Source organism: Rhinopithecus roxellana, chromosome 6 (genome assembly GCF_007565055.1).
Source record: "Rhinopithecus roxellana isolate Shanxi Qingling chromosome 6, ASM756505v1, whole genome shotgun sequence".
Classification (NCBI taxonomy): domain Eukaryota; kingdom Metazoa; phylum Chordata; class Mammalia; order Primates; family Cercopithecidae; genus Rhinopithecus; species Rhinopithecus roxellana.
In genome coordinates, this window is record NC_044554.1 from 144,424,686 (window position 1) to 144,447,981 (window position 23,296).

A 23,296-nucleotide genomic window follows, 5' to 3' on the forward strand; every position below is an offset into this window, starting at 1 on the left:
GCTTGTCTGACAAATGATTCTATCATTATTGATACTGTTCTTCTCTTAGCCACATGTAAACACATTTGATTGAGACTTTAAGAAATAAATTATTTCTTATTTCAAGAGTGCTTCTCTTTTGTTACAGTACTTGGAGGTCTGACTTGGAATTGTGCTTTCATTGTTTCTTCATATTTATACCATAACTAATATTGCTAATACCAAACTTTTTATTCTATTTTTTTATTTCTTAGGAAGAGGTGAAGCTTCAGAGATTATATTCTGATTGGTCAGCTTCTTAATCAAAAGGAAAGGAGTATTTGTTTAGATATCTCATACATTTACTTTTTAACTGCTATGCAACAAGACATAGAAAATGAGGGAGAAAGTGTCAAAGGGAAAAGAGTGGTAGATGTCACATGTCATATGTGTTTCTGCATGGATATATGTTCACATATAGGTTATGTATACATCTACATATTGCTGTGGTCTGAAAGTTTGTACTCCTCCAAAATTTATGTTGGAACCTAATCAACATTGTGGTGGTATTAAGAGGTGAGGTCTTTGGAAAGTGATTAGGTCAGGATGGCTTTGCCCTCAAGAATGGATTAGTGCCTGAGGGAGCCTGTGGGCCCCTTTGCCCTTTCATCATGTGAGTACACAGAGAAAGCATCATCCCTGAGTAATGGGCCCTCACCAGACACTAAATGTGCTGGCCCTTCGATTCTGGACTTCCCAGCCCACAGAACTGTGAGAAGTAAGTTTCTGTTGTTTGTAAATTACCCAGTCTAAGATATTTTTTGTTTTAGTGGCTGAATGGACCAAGACACATGTATTATATATATACACACACATATATATATATGCATACATATAGGTGAATATATTGGATTAGGTTAGATAGATATGCATAAGTAATGAAGAATCTCAATTAATCAGTAGTAGAAATTGTGAAGTACACATCTGACATGTAGATTTGCCAGATATAATGCATCCACTGATTTATGTGGATATTATTTTTATCCACTGATTTATGTGGATATGGAGGTGCTTCAGGAGGGGGTTGGCGGGGGGAAACATTTGTTATTCAGCCCTATTGGCATAGTTGGTGAACTGTGTGATGTGAGATGGCTTGGAGAACAGGCGGCACATTTTAGGAAGGAGTTTGTGGTCCCTAGGAAAAGGTTCACTCAAAGAAAAGAGTCTGGCTTAGTGACCTAGAATTAAAGGGCACCTGGACACTAGGGAAATTATGGCTTTGGGAACAGCATGGCAATTTCACCTAAATCTGCCCCAGTTCAGCCATCCTTATGGTAGATTCATATCCCAGATGTTAAGGACTGTGTGGAACCTAAAACAGATGCTACATTAAAGTATTAGGTCTCAAGTAACTTTGCTGCAGGATCCATCTGAAATCCAGAGTCAGCATGTGAGCTTCAGTCAGCAGCCTTGAGATGCTAACCAGGGCAGTTTAAGTGACCATTGGGCAGATTATCAAGATAGAGTTTCAAGGTCAACAGCAAAGTGACCTGAGTCCTAGGCTGAACTGTGTGGTAGCCACACACTCCCTGAACCTCATGTAGTGATCTTTCAAGACCAGGAACAACCAAAATGAGCATTAAGAATGTGGCCCAAGGATAACATAGAAGTGGCAGCAGGAACAATGTCCTGGCTAGGTCAGTAAGAACACATACGAGTATGACACTCTGAGGAGACAAGCAGAAATATCAGAAGTGAACCTTGGAAGTTGAGGCTCATGTCTTCCAATTGAGAGTAACAAGCTGGAGTGTGGGCTTAATTTGTCAAAGGACCTTTGTGGGAAACCACAGGTGGGAAGACCTGCCATTTGTATAGAGAAAGAGAAAGAGCATGGGAACAGTCTTATGAGATGCAGACTTAGATGCATCAATATATAATTGATATGGTTTGGCTGTGTCCCCATCCAAATCTTATCTTTAATTGTAGCTCCCATAATGCCCATGTGTCATGGAAGGGACTCAGTGGGAGGTAATTGAATCATGGGGACAGGTTTTTCCCATGCTGTTCTCATTATAGTGAATAAGTCTTACAAGATCCCATGGTTTATAAAGGGCGGTTCCCCTGCACACGCTGTCTTGCCTGCCGCCATGTAAGATGTGCCTTTGCTCCTCCTTCACCTTTCACTATGATTGTGAGGCCTCCCCATCCGTGTGGAACTGTGACTCCATTAAACCTCTTTTCCTTTATAAATTGCCCCGTTTTGGGTATATCTTTATTAGAAACATTAGAACAGACTAATGCAATAGTATAAACTTGGACATATGTAATATAAACTAGGATGCTCTATCAAGGAAACAATAAAATGTTACCTTTTTTCCCAATGTAAGTTCACCATGATTTTACTTTTTTTCTCATTCCTGTGATGCTTTTTATAAAATAAATTGTAAAGTATTCATTGAATGAATTCATATCTTCTAATCAGAATTTTCCTTAGGAACTTCTCTAATTGTGTAGTTAGGGTAAAAATTGCTCTGTATATGCCTGTGGTTTCAAAAGACTGGAATGTCCTATTTATCTTTTTACTTACTGAAGGTATTCACTTACTTCTTATGTATTTCTTATACTGTATTAATTCTAAAATATTAACCTATTTCCAGGTGTAATGATGATAAGTACACAAAGGTCAGCATTGATTTAAAAAAGGGGGGGAGGGAGGAGGAATTTAATTCTGGAGCCAAAATCCAGAATTTAGTTAAGCAGATCAAGGACATACAAGGGCTGCTACAAGCACGTAATAGCCTAAGACATAAACAGGCAAATATTTTTTTCCTTGGATATCAAATTCACAGTATTAATAGTAGCTGCCTAGAGTATTGTGTTAAGAAAGAGGCTGAGGTTTGGTGGAAAAGAATTAGTAGTGCTTACCTGGGAGTGCCTAAACTAGTGACTGGGAGGTTGTGGTGATACAAGTGCCACATATTTGCTAATCCTTGTCTAAAGCTTCCCTTAACTATTTAGTTTAGCTAGTTCATTAACACTATATAATATCATAACTTATTTTGTTTTATTTTTCATAATTTGTCTACAGAGATTACATTATTTTCCAAAATTTTTCTATAGATTATTACAAATAAGTAAATGTCAGATATTTTATGCAGGTATCTGGAACTAAATTATCAATATTTATAAGTATGATCTAAATCAAACAATACACTTGCTAAAGCAATCTACAGATGGAAACCAGAGTCTCATTTAGAATTGCCTACAGACAAAAGGGAAGGGACTCATAAGCTTTGAATAAATGGGGAAATTGTTCCTTTTCAATTCATTGCAGAAATATTTATTTAGCAAGTACCAAGATATTCTCGGAATTAGATTATGCACTGAGAGCCTCATAATCTAATGTGAAAACAGACATATTATTCCAAAGTATAATTGCCTAAATTAATAATTATAGAATTGCTAAAATTTTCTGAAGTGTTAATTATGGAATTACTAAAACCCAGCTTAGATGTAACAAAAAAGATCTAGGAATTGTCTGATACATTTATTAATCTTATAACAATACTGGAGATTTACAAAATCAGAGATTTTTTATTTTTGAGCTCAAAAAACTGAAGTTCTTGGGCAGTATAATTAATCTTATAATTTTAGGTAGGTGGCTCCAATTTTGAGATTAAAACTCTGGAATACTTCCTAATAGCAGTGTTTTATATTTGAATAGCACTTTAAAATTTGCAAAGCATTATGTTTTCAAATACTTTACTTGGTAATATAAATAGGTCAAGTACTGTCTCCACTTTCTATGTAAGGCTACTGTGGCTCAGAAAATTTAAACAAGTTACTCTAGTTTACAAAGCCAGTGGAGTTGGAAGTCAAACCCAAGTACTTGGGTTTCTAGTCCTAAATCCTCTCTTTATGTTAGAGTAAGCTCAACATAATATATTCTTGAAAGCAACTTAGAAACATACATCATTATAAGGTAAAATAAAATTTATTTATTTACTTTTCTTATTGCTCATCATGTGAAGAACCTGTGAACAACAAGAAACTTGCTTTAGTTCCCTAATTAAACAAAATTATCTTATACCTTGTTAGGCACCTGTTATTTTCAGCATTTACCCTAAAAAATGTGGCATTGGATAATTAACCAGTTATATGAGTTTTATTTAACAGTTTTGTCGTTCTCATTATGGGGTTAAATATAATTATTCTTCTATAGCTTTGTAAAGTAAAACATCATAAATTAATTTTCATTGTGTATCTTGGCTCTTGCTGAGGAAAATATTCAAAATAAAAGCTTTATCTTACCTAAAAGTGGAGGAGGATGGTGTCAGAATTTACTGTCATCTTAACTGATTTCTAATAATGTGTGTGAACACACGGGTCTCACATAATTCGCAGCTGCCTTTCGTCTTGATTTTTTCTTTTTGAAAACTGAGCGTTTTTTTTTTTTTTTTTTTTTGCTTTATTTAAAGCCCAATATTTGGATAATAAAAAGGAGTCAGGGACATGGAAATAAGTGTAGTAAAAAAGCCAGATATCTTTCTGTTTGCTCTAAGAAACTTAATGTTCTGTAGCTTGTATATAGTCATGTAAATAAAATAAAGATAAAATGACTTCTGTTTTTTCAGTTTAAGTTCAAGGTGATATTTGAAATAGCTTTTTAAAAATAGTTAAGCCAAACCCAAATAATCTTGTAAATCTTTTACTGGAAATATTTATGGCTATGATATCCTTGTCCCTTTTTCTCATTTTTTTGTGAAATTTTAGCCAGGACATTGATTTCATTACACATTTGAAGAATCCTGTGTAATTACAGCATTTAAATGAAAGGAAAAGAAAAAAGAATTTTGTTACTAGTATTTATCTTTTTTTCCAAACTGAGAAGGGATAATTCTTAGTGAGAATCTGCCAGCCAGGTCTGAGTGTTGATAATAATCATATTTTAAAAATATAAATGAATGACTTTTATTTAATCATTTTCCAAAGGATGGATTGAAGCATAAAATCTGTTACACACCCAGAAGACAGTACAAGAATGGACTGGGTTGGGGATGTAGCCAACCATCTAATTACACAAATAGATTCACAGCACAGTTGGGTCACAAATTATGTTTCTAAATTTAGAAGATGAATCTCCACCATAAATTATTGAAAAGCACTCTGTGGTACTCCTCTCTCCATTTTCCACAAATTAGATTACTGAAAGCTATAAAGCATCTTTAGAATGTGTTTTCCTTGCTATTTAAAAATGTTCCTTTATCATCAATTAGTGCCAACCTTGATAACATCAGCTATAATCAGAAAACATTGAAACCAAAGGATAAAATAAAGAAGCAAGGAAATTATTTCTGAAAGAAACAGAAGAAGATTTTTTACTTGCTATGGAGATTTAACTCCTTAAAATATTTGTGAGTTTCCATCTCTAAAATTTTCTTGGGATAGAAATGTAATGACATATTACATATATAAATAGAGTCCCCAGCACATTTTATTTTCTTATTGATATCATTAGGTGAAATAATTATAGCTGAGCTAGAACAAATTTTGATAAAATAATTTCATTCTACCATAAATTAAGTCATTTGCATTATTTGTCCACCTTTAGTTTTGATTTGATTTGATTTGATTTGATTGATTGATTGATTGATTTTTTTGAGATGGAGTCTCGCTCTGTTGCCCAGGCTGGAGTGCAGTGGTGTGATCTCCACTCACTGCAAACTCCACCTCCCAGGTTCAAGTGATTCTCCTGCCTCAGCCTCCCAAGTAGCTGGAACTACAGGCACATGCCACCACGCCTGGCTAATTTTTGTATTTTTAGTTGAGATGGGGTTTCACCATGTTGGCCAGGCTGGTCTCAAACTCTTGACCTCAGGTGATCCACCCACCTCGGCCTCCCAAAGTGCTGGGATTACAGGTGTTAGCAACCAAACCCAGCCCACCTTTAGTTTTTGAGCTTATATATACTCACCACTTTCATTCATATGATTATGAACCTGAAAAACAGTTGATGGAAGATATTAGTAAATAAGATTATGTATAACATTACACTAAATTTAAGGTTTGGCCTCTCCATTTCAGTTATGATTTTCTCTACACCGCCTCTCTTCCTATGTCTATAAAATGGGAATAACAATGCTTACTGTGTACTTACTTAAATGGGATAATCAGCAAGCTCCTTGTTCACAAGAGATTTTTCAAATTGTTTTTTATTTTCTAAATTGAATATGCAGCGATGTAACATGCAGAACTCTGGTTCCAAGTTGAAAATGTCCAATTCAAATAGCTGCAGGGTATTTATTGGCTCGCATAAATGATGGTCCTGGAGGTAGAACCAGCTTTAGATATAGCTATACTTGGGAGTCACACATGGTTTTATCCACCTTCGGTTTTGCTACCAATTGTGTTGTCCTCAAACTCAGGTTTTCTGGTATAGAAAGATGGCAGTAGAGCTCAAGTGCCTGCCTTTTCTGAGATCTTAGTTTAGTAGATTTCCATTCCCAGGATTCCTTGCAGATACTTGTTGAATCTCAGAGGTTCTGATTAACTCAGCATGTCCATTTCTTAACTTAACCCTTGCTAACGAGAAAGAAGAGAATAAAGCTTTTTTCATTTCATATCCCAGAGGATGTGCATGCAGTTCTGCTCCCATTTTTCCTAGAGTATTTCAAGTGAACTACTCAGTGATAATCCCATCAACTTATAGTGCCTTACTCTTGTAATTTAATATGAAATAGAACTGTCATTAACTGAAAGGGAAATTGCTTCAGTGAATATATTTGTGAAGAAATAAAATTTATGAGATGTTATAAATTTGTATTTGCCTTCAAAATTTTAATTTAACTTTTAAAGTTAGTTACAAAATATAATTTTAAAAAATTATCAAATTATTCATAAACTTTTAATTGAGAATTTCTTTCTGATTAGTTGATATCTGCCTCTGTGCAGCTGACCCATTATATTTACAAATTGGTTGATCTCTGAATATAGGACTTAAAAGTCTTATAAACTATAGGTTACAAACATCTGCTCTAATTAATCTTCTTTCATATCAACTGAATTTGATGTTGTTGTTGAGGCATTAGTGAGTTTTTAAAAAATAGTTTACATAGAGCTTCATTTTGTTGATTAGTCAAAAGTATTGGTAAACTGGCTTCATGGTGTTTGAAATTACCTATTTTCAGGTGATAAGACTTTCTAAATTGATTTTTACTTGTCCCTGGATGGGTCGTCTTCTCCCAGGTGGGAGCTACATCACTGCCGCTGAAAGAGAGGCTGCATGTGCTCCCAGCAGCACACACATGTATGCAAATACACACACTGACACCACGGAATCTGGTTCGTGTGTTCTTTCTCACTCTCTGAGGTTGTGTATGGCCATACAGGCCTCAAATGGGCTTGGTTTTTATTAAAATGTTGAGGCTGAATCACATTTGTTGTGTTATGACATTTGCTGCCCTGCCATCAAAGAGTGGGTACCTTTGTGCTGACAGCTCCTTGGCATTTTGCCCCAGGGAAGTGTTGCATTATCAAAAGAGACACTCACCCTGTCAGTGCCAGTGTGCTGGTAATTAAATTGTGGACAGTTGACCAGAATTCACAGGTGAAAATGATGAAAAGAATGTATTGAAATGAAAACCTGAATTAGGCAACATTATCTCTAATGAGCAAGAGGAGAGCTCTTTTAGGCTTGGTAACTTAGATGAGCATATGTGAAATATGGTTAATGCTTCTGACAGAAAATGGTTACCAGGAAACCATAAAAAAACCCTCTACTATGTGACCTCCAAGCTATATCAATAAATATAGAATTCAGATCAGTTTGTGCTCAAACCAGTAGTAACCCACTAATATTATTAATACTCTTGTAGTTTGTTTCCAAAGGAAGTAAGATTTATTGTCCTTTTAAGTACTGGATAACAATTCACAAAGATTGAATTTATTTAAAAGTTCATAGCCAATGCTACTGTGTTTTAACTAATGAATCTTGGTTTCCTTTTGCAGTGTTCTATATCGTGGCTAAAGGTCACAGAATAATATCTTGAAAACAAAAAATTTTTTTTTTGGTTTAACTAGACAAAACCTCGATTAATAAATGATAAGCTGTAGACTTCTACTCAGAGTAGTAACAAAGACAGAGCTGGAGGTGGTGGCTCTTGCTTGTCACTCCAACTCCCATGGAGGGTCCTTCCTTCTTCAACCTGACTTTCTTATCCCCACAGACCTCATGTGGAACCTTGTACCATGGGTTCTATTCTGTGGCTACTGTAGGATCTTCCCAGGTAGAATCAGACCTTATCCTGTTTCTTTGGTTTCTTGGGAGTCAAGCTGAACATGAGTGGGTGACTTCCTTTTCCAGGCTATTGGTCAAAGCTGTGGTCAGCAACAACTTGGCCGAGATATACTTGACACAGTTTTGCCACAGTCTACTGACCAAGAGGTTGCTGTTCGGAGCTGGCATGAGTCAGAGAAGCAGGTTACCAGCGGGTTACCAGCTAGGCAAAACTCAGATTGATTAGGTGTATCTTGGGGTCATTTCACCCCTCTCTACTCTTGTTATAATTTTTTTATCTTAGGCCCCTACATTCCTCCCTCTCCTTAGCTACAAGTGCCTGACATCTCTTACTTCCTACTAAGTTTTACCAGATAAATGAAACTGAGGTTAAAATGCTAAGAATTAACTCCTCTTTCCAGAAAAGTCTAATAGAAAAATACTATAGTGGAGTGGGAATTTGATAGGAAAGCATAAAATTATATTAAACTGGTAAGTGAAAACATTTTCTGCAAAAACAGTGAGTAAATAAATAGCATTTTGGTAGTTTACATGCTCAAATGCTTTATTTTTTTTTATTTTTTTAAAGCATTTGTCTTCTGGGGAAGCAATTTTATAACAGGTAATGTAAGCTTCCTTTGACTGACTATAATTGACTAACGGCAACCACAGAAAATAGCCCTTCGCCTTCAATTTTTGCTCCCTTGCCAGTCAATCAGCCTGCCTGGGGTGATGATTTAATTTTCATGGTATTCAAATTACAAATTAACATTTGCAAGTGTGGATTTGGGGGATTGTGCTGAAGCCTAGTAGAGTTCTCTAAGGATAGTGTGTCCCCTTGGGCTACATCATTTAACTTCCTTATTAAAGTGAAAGGAAATTCCCTTTCGGTTTTCTTACAGCTTATCTTCCTGTCCTCATATTTAAGAAAGGCACCCATCTATCCTACTTTAAATTTCAAGCTTTTCTTATATCAAGTATTTCAGATAGTCAGTTTGCATACTACTTATGGATGAAGTTAAGGGTTTTGGAAATGTTAACCGAAGATTTGCTTTTTTATTTTATTATTTTTTTTATTTTCTATTTTTTTAGAGACAGAAGTTCTGCTGGTCACCCGTGGCTCACTGGAGCCTCTAATTCCTGGGCACAAGCCATCTTCCCACCTCAGCCTCTTGGGTAGCCAGGACTACAGACATGCACTACCACACACCACTAATCTTTTTTAACTTTTTGTAGAGACAGGATGTCATCGTGTTGTCCAGGCTTGTCTCCGACTCCTGGCCTCAAGTGATCCTCCTGCCTTGGCCCCCAAAGTTATGTTTGCTTCTAATAATCATAGTTGTTCATGAGTAGAAGGTATAATTCCAGCCCATCACCATACCGATGATAATTTATAGCATTATTTGTACTTGTGTTTATAGTTTAACCTGCCTGGAATTATAGAGAGGAAAGAAATCTTTTGACAGGGGTTTGGTTTCAGTCTTGGTTTCAAGGCAGAATAAACAATGGTTTCTTCAATATATAAAATTTTGTGGAATTATAGTAAAAAAGCAGCTGCATTTGAGGGACAAAATTCAAAGGTTTCTGTATTTTATGGAATTCAAATTCATTCTATTGTATTAAGAGTGGATTATCCTGGGGCCAGGCGCAGTGGCTCACGCCTGTAATCCCAGCATTTTGGGAGGCCGAGGTGGGCAGGTCATCTGAGATTGGGAGTTCGAGACTAGCCTGACCAACATGGAGAAACCCCATCTCTACTAAAAATACAAAATTAGCCAGGCGTCGTGGCGCATGCTTGTAATCAATCCCAGCTACTCGGGAGGCTGAGGCAGGAGAATCTCTTGAACCCAGGAGGTGGAAGTTGCGGTGAGCTGAGATCGCGCCATTGCACTCCAGCCTGAACAACAAGAGCAAAACTCAGTCTCAAAAAAAAAAAAAAAAAAGAAAGAAAGAAAAAAAGAAAAGAGTGGGTTATCCTGAACCCAAATAGAAAATATTTGAAGGGAAAGACTATGTTTTCCTGTAAGATAGATTGAGCAGAAAAATTATTAAAAGAACCTAATGATCTACTGTGACTAACATTTTGCAACTCAACCTGTTTAATAGGCTCTGGAAAATAAGCAATGGTTTCTAGAGAAGAGTAAAAAAGCCAGAAGAAGAAAATTAAATTAGTGGTACTCTTTCTGTGGGGAAGCCTATTAACCGTGGAAAAGAATAACAAAGTCAGACAAAAGAAGCCTACAACAAATCTTGTGTATGTGTATGTGTGCATGTGTATGCACACATACACATATATTTCTCTCAGACATACGCCAACTTTTCAGTCAGGAAAAAAAAGGCTAAATGTTGGAAACTGGTACTTAATTGATTTTTAGAATGCAAACCTAACCCTTTTTGACATAGATTGATCCTATTATAAAATTCATGAAATTTAAAAGTAAAAATCTGTTACGTAATGCTTAAGTAGATATTGGTAATTTTGGATTTAGTTTAAGTTAAAATGGTAAAGGGAGAATTTTAATGAAAGTGTTTATTGTAAAACTGAAAGATATTAAAATGTTTTGCTTACAATTTTTTTAAAAGTCCAAAATGCTTAAAAAGTTTTAGTCACATCCAGTATTTCCTAAAATGTTTATAATATTGTAACCTAGTAGTGTGACATTTGTACTTCATATTATTAGCAGCTGTATTATGCTCTCTAATGCAATTTCTTTTTTATTATATGAATATAACACTGAAATTAGTACTAGGAAAAGCAACTGCGTGTTAAAAGCCATCATATTTTTTGCTGGCAAATTTGGACTGAAATTGTCGCTTTGTTGGGAGTTACATTGCCAACCTTTATCTCCAGGGCAGCATCTGAACAGAGATCTCCCCCAATTATTTTAAGATCACTGTGTTACTGTTAGATTTTTTAAATAAATGTTTAGATGAAATATTTGATTAAAATATTACTAATTTAAACTAATATGACTTTAGTCAGTTTCCTATGATGATAATATAGCTTACATGTAAGTGATGCTTCTTATATACCAGATATTCAGCTAGACAACTGACATAGATTATCTCATTTCATCCTTCCAGCTGTGAGGACGAGAAAACAGAGGCCTGGAGAACCTGAGTAATGTGGTGGTGATCACTAAATTAGTAAATGGTTATGTTTTGACTAAGTATTTCTTGTTATCATGTAATGTTATCTATCTCCTTTAAATAGTTGTAAAACTCAGAGTTTACAACTTCTGGTCTTAACATTTAAAAAATAATCAACTGGAAATTATGACTATCATATAGAAGTATGTTTTAACCTTCAAATAATGATGTTATAAGCAATTCCATCTTCATTGTGACCCCCCAGTATTTGATCTCTGGTAAGTGAATTATTATTTGTTACACACAGCCTCTTAGCTTCTTTCCTGTGTCTAGGCCTCTGGTTCTCATCCACTCTTTATAGAACTGTTTTATAAAATTATGCAGACACTAGGTTCACATTATTACTCCGTTATTTTTAAGAATGCTGTTAAAAGTCAGGACCTTTTTTTTTTTTAATTAAAACCCTCATACAGAAAATGCTCAATGAACATATTCTAGTTCTTAACCCCCAGATGAAGAAATAAAATAATGCCAACACATTAGAATTATAGCAAGCAAGCCCTCAACCCCAACACCAATCCAACCTTCTTCCCCAAAGGTAATCTCTATCTTGATTTCTGTCAATGTTATTATTTCATTTTGGCTGTTTTTATGCTACATAAAATGTCTTTATATTGTATATATTCTTTTGTGACTGGCCTTTTTATTCAGTTAAGTTTGTGAGATTGATTCACAATGTTGTTTATAACTTTAGTTTGTTGATTGTTACTGCTGTATAATATCTACTCCATGACTGTGAATATATATGACAATTTACTTACCACTTTACTCTTGATGGGTGTTTAGGTGTGTCCAGTTTTGACCATGTTTAATAGTGTTTTTATTCTCACAGTTTTTCCTGTGCATAGGGAAACCTTTGTATGCCATTTATATGCCATAGCATAGCATACAAATATAGTCAAATTTAATACTCAATATCGAACAGTTTTCCAGGGTGATTGTGCCAATGTATAGTCTTACTGGTACTGTATGAGAGTGCTGGTCACTCCACTTCCTTTTCCATACTTGGTGTCCGCAGTTTTGTAATTTTAGCTCTGCCACTGGGTATATAGTTTCAGTTTTAATTAAAATTTTCCTTGAAGAGTCCAATAACCGAAATAAATTGAACTCATCCTTAATTTATTTCTGGATTTATTTCTTACATTTGTTTAGGATTTTAGTCTATGTGTTTATGAATGAGATTAGTTTGTAATTTTCCTATCTTGAGATTCTCTTATTACAGTTGACACCAGGGTATACCCACATAATGAGTTATTCAGTGCTTACTCTTTTTCTCTTTCCTGGAAGAATGTGGTGTTATTTCTTCCTTAAAGTTTTGAAACAGTTTACTGATAAAATTATCTGTGCCTACAGGTGTGTGTGGGAGGCTAGGGGAGGTTTTAAATTATGGGTTAGATTTATTAAAAATTGTCTTACGACTATTAAAATACTCTATTATATGTCAGTTGTGTATGTTTGGCTAGTCCCTTATATCTAAATTTTCCATTTTTATTTTTATAATGGAAAATCCTATTATAATGTATTTGAAGTCTCCTTTAATATTCCCACATTATTCGTTTGAGTTTACTGAACCTCTTTGTTCTGCGTATTTTTTCTATTTAAATTATTTCTGCAGTTACCTTTTTAAAAATTTTCCTTCAGTTTAAATTTTATTTCTTTTTCTAATTTTTGAAGTGGTTGGTTGCTTATTGATTTTTATTGTTTTCTTTTATGTATTGAAAACTAGTTTTTCCTGTTAGCATATTATGCTTTAGTTTTTACCAGTTTTGTTATCCAAATAAAATAGTTTTTTGTTTTCCATTTGATTTCCTTTTTGACTTATGAGTGTAATACTTGTCAAACCCACAGATGTTATCTATTTATTATTTATTATGGATTTCTGGATTAATCTCACTGTGGGTATAGGACATACTCAGATATTAATACTTGGAAATTTGTTGAAACCTCTCTGGTCAATTATCATCAAGGATTTGTATGTACTTCAAGTACATATATAGTCATGCAATTAAGTTTTTGTTGCTTGTCTGGCATTTACTGAGGGAAATATGTTAAAATCTCCCAGCCTGTTTAACATATCTCCCAGGAAATATGTTAAAATCGATTTGTCTATTTGAGTTTTATTTTAAACATGTTTCATTTTCCTTTGCATCTAATAGTACTTTTTATGGTGCTAATTTAACTACATTGGTTTTCTTTTGGTTAGTGTTTGCATAGTGTATCTCTCATTCATTTCAAACTTTCTATATCTTTATATTTAAAATTTCTTTTAAGCAGCATATTTTAATCCAGACTGAAAATACTTTTCTTCTAAAATTGTAGTATTTAATTCACTTCCATTTAATATGATTACAGCTACATTTGGATTTCAAACTACCATCATATTTTTCTTTAGTTCTAAATGGTAGGTAGTGGTTTAAAAAGTTTTCAAAGTCATCTTTTCCTTACTTGAATATATTAAGTATGTTTACTTTAATATCTGCGTTGGATAACACATTATTTGTATTGCCTATAGGTTCATCTGTGTCATCTTGATTTTCGTCAGGTTGTCTTGTCTCTTCACATGCCTAGTCATTTTTTAATTGCGTATCAGATGTTCTATGTTAAAATTCTTAGAAACAATGTGAGGCCTAGTATGTTGTTTGAAATTAACAAGTCCTTTTTCAAATGGCAGGGGGCATCAGCAATACTGGATCAATTTAATTAAAATTCTGGGAATGAAATGATTCAAGTGTGGACTTTTATGTTATCTAGGAATATTTTATGCTTCCTTTTATTTCTGAGTTGTAACTTCTTGCATGTAGGTTATAACACCTACATGTCTCAATCCTACATACAGCGTTTTGATATAAACCCCTCTTTGGTGAGTTCTGGACTTAAATTTATGTCCTCCAATATTTAGTAGGTGGTCAGACCTCTGTTTAGCCTCTCAACTACCTTTTCTGGAATCACTAAACTTTCCAAGGGTCAGTGTGATCTCAAATTTTAGCTTACTCCTCTGAATTCCTTCTTACCCTGTATCTTATCCCTTTAATACTTTATTGTATGTTTGGGATATTTTGGGCACTTAGGATCTTCAGCTTGATTTCTTTCGTCAGTTTTAGTTGCCTTTAAAAATATTTGTGGAGCTTTTTTAGTACTTTCTACAAGTGTTGATTCTTTTTACCTGATACACCATTATATGAAGCAGAATTTCCTCTTTTAATAAACTCTAATTTTTTTTTCCAGCAATAATATACTTAGTTTCTTGAAGTGCTTTACTTTATGTTGGTTAATTTTATATTGCTTCTCCTTCTATAGATGCACCATATTCTTGTATATCTCCAACGATTCTCATTATTTTTAAATTGCTTATAAGTTCTTTTATTTCTTGAATTATCTGTATTTCATCTCTTATTGATTTCTCTCCTGTTTATTTTGATGTTGCTTTTTATGTTGCTTACTTTCCCCACAAAGTCCTTCACTGTGATCCTTCATTATATATTCATTATTAAGAAAGAGGAAATACATTAGAAAGTCTGATTTCTGTGGAGGTAGATGGAGTTTGTGAATTTTGCATGTTTCATTTAAAAATTTTTGAAGAACAGAATGTAAACAATACAAATACACCCTCTTTTTCCTGGGCTGGTGGTTTCTGCTGAGTGGGAATAGGAGCAGGATCTACTCTTTTGGAAACAGAATCTGAATAATTCTTCATACATTCAGATCTGAGTATTAGCCATTTCTTTCTCATTCCTTGATTTTTTTTTTTTTTTTGAGACTGAAGTCTTTATTCTTCTGTCTATATTTCTTTCCTAAAGTACAATAATTTATGGCTGTGTCTGATCTTCTTAACCAGTTACTAAGCTTCTACCACTTTCCACTTCTATCTTTTGTAAATTTGTTAAAAATCCCTTATCCAGTGATGGACTCTCTTTCTTTTTCTAATGTGGAGATATATCTATTTAGATGTTATATTAATTTTCTATTGCTGCCATCAGAAACTAGCAAAATTTAACAGGTTAAAACAATACAATTTATTATTTTACAGTTTTGTGATTTGGAAATTCAGTAAGGATCTCATCAGTCTAAAATCAAAGTATTAGTGGGACACATTGGCTGTGTTCTTTACTGGAGGCTATAAGGGAGAAATCAGCTTGTTGCTCATGCAAGTTGGTGGCAGCATTCAATTCTTTTTTTGTCTGAGAATGACCTACTGTGTTCTTAATGAAGACCACTCCGAGCTTCTTGAGGTTCCTCACCTTCCTTGTCTCATAACCTCTATTTATTTTATGTATTTATTTATTTAGAAACAGGGTCTCACTCTGTTGCCCAGGCTAGAGTGCAATGGCGTGATTTCAGCTCAGTGCAACCTGGGCCTCCCAGGCTGAAGCCATCCTCCCGCCTCAGCCACCCAAGTAGCTGGGATTGCAAGCATGCACTACCACACCTGGTTAATTTTTGTATTTTTAGTAGAGAGGAGTTTTGCTGTGTTGCCCAAGCTGGTTTCAAACTCCTGGACTCAAGTGATCTGTCCACCTGGACCTTCCAAAGTGGTAGGATTACAGGCATGAGCCACTGCATCTGGCCACGGCCCTTTTTCTTTATCTTCAAAGCCAGTAATATTGGGTAGATGTCCTCTCGTACTTCAAATTGCTCCTGTCTCTTTATCATTGTACATCTCTGACCAACTCCTCTGACTTCCTCTCCTACTTTTAAGGACAATGTAATTACCTTGGGCTCACCCAGATAATCCAGGATAATCTCCTATTTTAAATTTAGCTAATTACAGCATTAATTCCATCTGCAATCTTAATTCCCTTTTGCCATGTAGTGTAACACATTCAAAGAAGTAAGACTAGGGGAGTGAAAATCATGTGGCCAACAATTCTGCCTGCCATAATCTGTGATCTGCACACTGCCATGCACTGAATGCTCCTGCTGTTTACTTTTCTCAAGATCATCTGTTTCAGGGAAACCTTATTCTTCTAAATTTCCTTATTTCTATCATTTATAATTTCCCTCCTTCTTTTATAAAATATCCATTCATGCTTATGATTGCCAACATTCTCTTTCTCTAGGCACTCTTATTTTTTCAAGGAGCTTCAATTACTGTCTATACACGAATGACTTTCAAATCTGTTATCTGCCCACAAGACCCATATGTAAAACTGCCCACTTGGCGTTCCTGTTTGGATATTTCACAGTCAAATAAACTTTAATGAGGCCAAAATATCTCACCATCTTCTTCCCTACTCACACATTCCAAACGTACTGATCTTTCCTCTTTGTTCTCTGTCAGTTAATGGACTCACAATCCCAGTAAGTTATGCAGACTGGAAATGTAGTCATCATGTTTGATATTTCCCTCTCCCTCATACCCTACCTCCATCAGTCGTTGACCTATTAATGCTTCCTATCAACTATCCTTTGAATGTTCCCATTTTATCTCACTGTCAAATATACCGGTCTCCATCTCACTCCAGGCCTCTGCTGCTTTCTCTGCCTGAAACAACTCTTGTTGTTTTTCCTGCTTACTTGCTAAGTTATACTTATCTTTTAGACCTCTGATAAATGTCACTTCCTTGGAAAAGCTCTCCACAAATCCCAGGGCTGTCATAAAATTCTATACTTGCCATTTATATTACCACAACTATAAATTATTGATAAATTATGTAACTTCATAAAATAAACATTTTATTGTTGAAAATTTTAGATGTACAGAAATGTTGCCAAGATATTACAGTCCCCATATATTACTCATTCTTATTTCCTTATGTGTTGTTAATATCTCACATCACTATATTACATTTATTACAACCAGGGAGCCCATGTTGGTATGTTACTGTTACCCAAACTCCACAGTTTATTTGGATTTTAATAGTTTTCCCCTTTTGTCCTTTTCCTGTTCTGGTATTCCATCTGGTATACCATATTGCATTTGACCATCATGTATCCTTGTCTTCCTCTGGTCCATGCCATTTTCTCAGACTTTATTTCTTTTTGATGACCTTGAAACTCTTGAGTAGTACTACTCAGATATTTTATAAAATTCTATGAGTTGGGTTATATCTGGTTTTTTCTTCGTGGTTAGACTTAGGCTATAAGTTTTCAGAGAAAGATCATGGAAGTGAAGTAACTTTCCCTCAAATGATGCAGAGGGTACATATCAATATGACTTACCCCTGGTGATGTGAACTTTGACTACTTGGCTGAGGTAATGTTTGCTAGACTTCTTTAAAGTTACTTTTTTCTCCCTTTTTATACTCCACTCTTTAGAAGCAAGTCACTAAGTACAACTCATACACAAGGGGGTGAAATTTAAACTCCTCCTTGAGAAGAGGGTACCTACATAAATCATTTAGAATTCTTCTGTATGGGAGATTTATCTCTTCTCCATTTATTTATTTAACCACTTACTTAGATCAGTGTGGACACATGGATTTTCTTTGATTCTTTGTGTTACAATTCAATACTACTTTATTTTGTTGCTCAAATTGTTATAGCTTTAATCATTGGAAGGTGTAATTTTTTTTTTTTTTTTTTTTTTTTTTTTTTTTTTTTTTTTTTTTAAGAGAGGGGTCCTACTGTATTCCCCAAGCTGGGATGCAGTGGCTATTCACAAGTGTTATCATAGTGTAATACAACCTTGAACTCCTGGGCTCAAGTGACTGTCCTTCCTCAGTCTCCCTAGTGGCTAGACTACAGGTATGTGTCTCTTGGCCCAGCTTGAGAGGTATAATTTTTTAAATGTCTTTTTTCCTAGGTAGAATGTAAACTACATGAGGATGGGCTTCAGGTCTTTTAAAATTTTAGTGAGAAGCCTGGCACCTGGTACAAATCAATATGTATTTTGGGCAAAAATCAATTCATGAATGAATGGGATCTGTAAAGACGAGAAAATATCCTTATGCTTATTTAATGTTGAATAATTCCTGCGTTGTCTTCCATTTCTAAGTGCCAGATATTTCTTTATATTCTATGAGCCTCCAGACTGTGGTATAAGTACAAACCAAGAGACACAAAAATCAATTTAAAAAATAAATCTCTGTATTGTCAGCCTGGAGTTTAGATGGATGACATCCTTGTTACCTGGGGCATCTGTCTCACTCCAGACTTTTATTCATGCATCTTACTCATCCTGCCATTTCTCTAAGTCTTGTAATCACCTACTCTATATTGATTCAGACCCACATCTAATTGTGGTGGCCTCTGGGTTTTCCCGCAGATAGCCACCAGGTTTTTATGGTTTCTAGTTTTACTCCATTGGCCAGTGTGACTAAATCACACCTGTGGGAAGGAGCTAAGATTTTTGTGTTGTGGACCTGTGTATGTGTATGTAATTTTTAAAAACTTTTTGGCTGTGTGCTGAAAGAAGAATAGTATTAACTTATTTTTAATATTCTGCTACTTTCCCTTTGGGAAAGAAAAGTACATTTTCATGGTCAAATATGGGAACTTTACATTATTATTCACCATCAATTATAGACCTCATAAATCAAAAAGCAGTATTAAATGTCATATTTGTAAATGCTATTTCTGGGAAATACGAGATCTAGTGTTATTTTGGGAAACTGTGGGTTGACCTTGCAAAGCTCACATTAACAAGAAAAAAAAGCAGATTTTAAATGGTGACACATCTAACAGGGAGCTTAACAGAGCAAGAGAAAGTGTGTAGGTGTTCAGTAGTAACAACCTAATGGTACCACATTGTATTTCATGAATGGGAGCAATTCACAAAGTTCCCACAAATAGGACCTCATGCAAGAACACAACTGTCTAGTAGTTTTCTCTATCCTTATTCTATCAACATTTTATGAGTCCCTACTAAGTAGCAGGCAGGATCCTGGTTATTGTGAAAATAAAAATGAGTGAGTTATAATTCCTTCCTGCATGTAGCTTAGCTTAGCAGGGGAACTCACATCTTATAGGTAAATCATTCATATTATATATTATAGAAACAATGAATTGTAGGTGAGATCAACCAGGAGAGTAAAATCGTGTCACCCAGCTTGACACCCAGATGTGTTTTCTTGCATTTAATAAACGAATAGCAGAGAGAAATATAAGGAGCTATGTCAGAAACTTAATGGAGGTGATGTCTGTGCATAGCTTATTAATAGCTTGGTTCCAAAGCAACATCCAAATGTCCCATGGTTTCTAAGACAAGTATATATATTTTAAAATTTAAGAAACAAGGGCAGGCATGGTGGCTCACATTTGTAATTCCAGTGCTTTTGGTGGCCAAGGTGGGAGGATCCCTGGAGGCCAGGAGTTCGAGACCCTGTCTTTACCAAATAAGTAAATAAGCCAGGTGTGCGGGTGCATGCCTGTAGTCCTAGCTACTCAAGAGGCTGAGGCAGGAGAATGGGTTGAGCCCACGAGTTTGATGCTGCAGTGAGCTATGATTGCACCACTGTACTCCAACCTGGGTGACAGAGGGAAACCCCAACTCTTAAAAAAAAAAAAGAAACCAAACCAAAAAGCCAATTGTTTTAAGCTACTGTAATCTCTAATTTGTAACAATAATTTCAGTGTTTCTTCGTGTTTATTTCCATACCCTTAGCCACTTGTGGAGTTTTCTTTTTTATGGTATTAAAATAAAATTATTTCTTTTAAATCATTAAAATGCAGACGTAAAAGAATCTTTCACTACAGACATTAGACAGCCTATTTGAGAATCTTTTAATGCAAGAGTTGGCAAACTTTTTCTATAAAGGGTCAGATAGCAGTAAATATTTTGGGCTTTGCAGGCCATATGGTCTCTGCTACAAGGATTTCTCTGCTTTTTAGCAGGAAAAGAACCATAGATAATATGCAAATAAATGAGTGTGGCCATATTCCAGTAATACATTATTTAGAAAAACAGGCGGAAGATTGAATTTGCCATAGTTTGCCCAACCCCTGACTTGGAGGATTCATTAACAATGCAAAGACCAAGTTCTTATACCTTCCTGAATTAGATTTCAGAGAGATAAGCCCTTGGAATCTGTGTGCTTAACCAGTTGCTTACATTATTAATAATATTATTATTACTTATACTGAAATTTGTGAACTTGCATTTTATTTATATACTAGGATATCTGAGGCTGGAATTTGTCTCTACAGTATTGCTAGGGGATTTTCATTTAGCTCGAATAGTTACTTTGAACTTTTTTTTTTTACTTTGAGCTATATTTATGGAATATACCTTTATCAGATGGACCCTCTGTTTCAAATAATTGACCGAGAAAATATGAAGGGTAAGTTTCTGTTCAGTTAAAGTTCAAAAATGGAAATGCTGAAAGAACAAGGACCTTTTTCTTCTTCTTTATTGCAATATTTCTAGCACTTGGAACTATACCCGGCACAGTGCAGGTGTTTTGAGAAATATTTGTGTAATGAATGAATACACATTTGTATTACTTCACTCTCAGCATACAGTGATGGCCTGAATCCAAATGACTGGACTGTCCCTGTATTTGATATCCAGGTAATCAAGTCCTAACCATAGCCTTTCTGCTTTTACACCATATCTTTTAGTTTTTATCCAATATTCCACCTGTTTGCATTAATTTTGGGGTTATGAATGCTGCCCTTAATTGTGCTGTTTCAACATTCATGGTTCCAAAGCAACATCTATAAGTATAAATGATTATATTAGCTAAGGGTCTTTCGACTATAAAATGAATGATCAATGAAAATCAATATGGTCAACTTAAACAAAAAAGGTAGCTATCAGGAAAATGGGTTAGGTGCAAGCTCAGCATCAGGGGCCTGCTGACCTTCTCTCTGGAATGCCACCCAACATAACTCAGCTCCTAACCTTATCCTACCTCCAGGCCTGTGCACATGCTGTTCTCTATGCCAGTTTTTAATTCCAAGAGATTGGGATTGGCTCAGCTAAGGCCAAGTGCCTGTTGTTTGGTTTAATTTCTTGGCCAGTGGGTCAGAGGGACCATTATGTAACCATCCTTGTGGAGAGAAAATCAGAGATTACTACCAGAAGGATATGGGAGAAGAGATGAGAGATGCTAGGAAGATGCACCTGGTTTAGATATGTTGATTTTGGTACCTTTAAGAAAAAAAAAAAAAAAAAAAAAAAACTTTGTAAATAACTATTTGTGCTCTGATTTGCCAAAACCCTGTTTTAAATTCTGCTATTAATGCGAACCAGGCTGCAGACCTCTGAGATCCATGCTGATTCTTCTCTCCAGGCCTCTGGTCCGCTGTGAACAGGGCTGTTCTCTAATTGTTACAGACTTCCTCTAAACCTGAAGATTTGATTTGGAGCCTTGCTTTAGCTGTCTTTAGCTGGAAGATTTGATTTTGAGTCTTGTTTTTGCTTTTAGATTATATTTATTTATAATATCTATCCCTCTCTACTTCCAAGAAAAGATTGTTAATTCCAGGTTTAAAATCAAATTCCATGCTAAGAAATGACACAGATCATCTTCAGACTGCTCCCTGTAATCTACTCATCTCTGGTTCTGTCCTTGATTAGCTGCCACCCAAACAGAGTGTCCCAGCGTGGTCCTAGACCCAAGCCATAGGATAAGGATCCTAGAAAGAAAATGGAGTTCTTTCTCAGTTTATGTCCCTATCTCCCACATGCCCAGCCCCTGCAAGCTCACTCTTTGTTCTTTTATTGCAGTCTACAACTACTGACAGGTTCTGACTGCTGTCTTCTCCAAAAGCAGCATGTGTACTTCTCCCCATTGCTTTTTGTGATGCAGTTCCACTGGCCGGCTTTCTGTTATGGACACACAGAGGTCTGTTGCCTCTGCCTGAAGTGGGCCTTCCTTACATATTTACAAGACTGGCTCCTTCATATTTTTCAGATCTCAGGTCAAGTGGTCACCAGCTTAGCAAGAGATACCTTCTCAACCACCCTTTCTGAATACATAGAGCATGCCTCCTGAGTCACTCTGTATCCCCTTACCCTGTTTTATTTTAATATAGCAATGATCCCTATGTAGAATGTCACTTCTTTGCATATTCATTTATTCCTTTGTTTTCCTGCTAGAGTGTATGCCCCAGGAGAGCAGGGATCTTGTCTCTGGTTTATCCCAGTTGTTTAGAACAGCACCTGGTGTACTGGGTATTCACTTGTAAAAATGAATGAATTAAGGCCACTTAGCAATTTCTAAATCACCTTTGATGTACAACCATCCATATGCATAGCAATCCAGATAGACTCACCTACTGGGGTATGTCAAAGCTAGGGAGAAGAAAACTCAGCAATCAGCATTTTTTAGACTGTGGGGAGCTGAGATCACTGGCCTTGCTGAATCTCTGGTTCCAGAAACAAATACAGACAGGGATCACCAGCACTACTTAACACCCATTCAAAGAAAGACATTGGGAATTTGCAGCAAGTTGTATACCCATGTTCTTTTGTCACGCTTCTCAGTATCTGTATCAGCATTTTGTAGAGTTCAGCAGAAAATTTTGTCAGGCTAGGAAGAAGTAACATATGGTAGTTGTGATGAAACCTTAGCACCAGGCATGCCTCTAACATTAACTCAGGGTACTTGTTTTTGATTCTTCCTTTAATGAAACCCAGCCTTTCTATTTTCTGCGAAATCAACAGTACCTATATACACATCAGCTTTACAAGTCTCTAGGAAATAATACATAGCATAATTCATTACGACAACCTCTGACAACATAAGGAGAGGTTATTTTGAAAATTCTTAAGGTAAAGATAAAAGACAAAAGATGCATTGAGTGGTCTTTAGTAACCCTGAGTTTTTTCCTCAGTAGCTCTTCTTGGATAGCATACTTAAGTTTTCATAACAAATAGTAATACAACTTACCTCTCACTTACTAGAGCCTTGTTACATTTTCCTTAAAGCTTCATGCTGATGGATCAGTCTGTTGGTGAAATGGTGTTAAATGGTCTTAAAATAGTTCAGAAATCAAACCCTTCGATATCTTTGGGTAGAGTCTAAGAGG

The 23,296-nt window shown here is 35.5% G+C and overlaps 1 protein-coding gene across 6 annotated transcripts in view; it reads left to right on the plus strand.

The window, feature by feature from the left end:
- Nucleotides 1–23,296, plus strand: part of HDAC9 (histone deacetylase 9) — a 907,594-nt gene that overhangs the window by 376,989 nt on the left and 507,309 nt on the right. The window contains exon 1 of one of the 6 annotated variants that reach the window (XM_030932439.1): nt 11,582–11,601. The exons of the other annotated variants lie outside the window; for them this stretch is intronic. The gene's annotated coding sequence lies outside the window, so the exon portion shown is untranslated. Of the gene's footprint in view, nt 1–11,581; nt 11,602–23,296 lie in introns of those variants that run through there. 6 annotated transcript variants of the gene reach the window in all.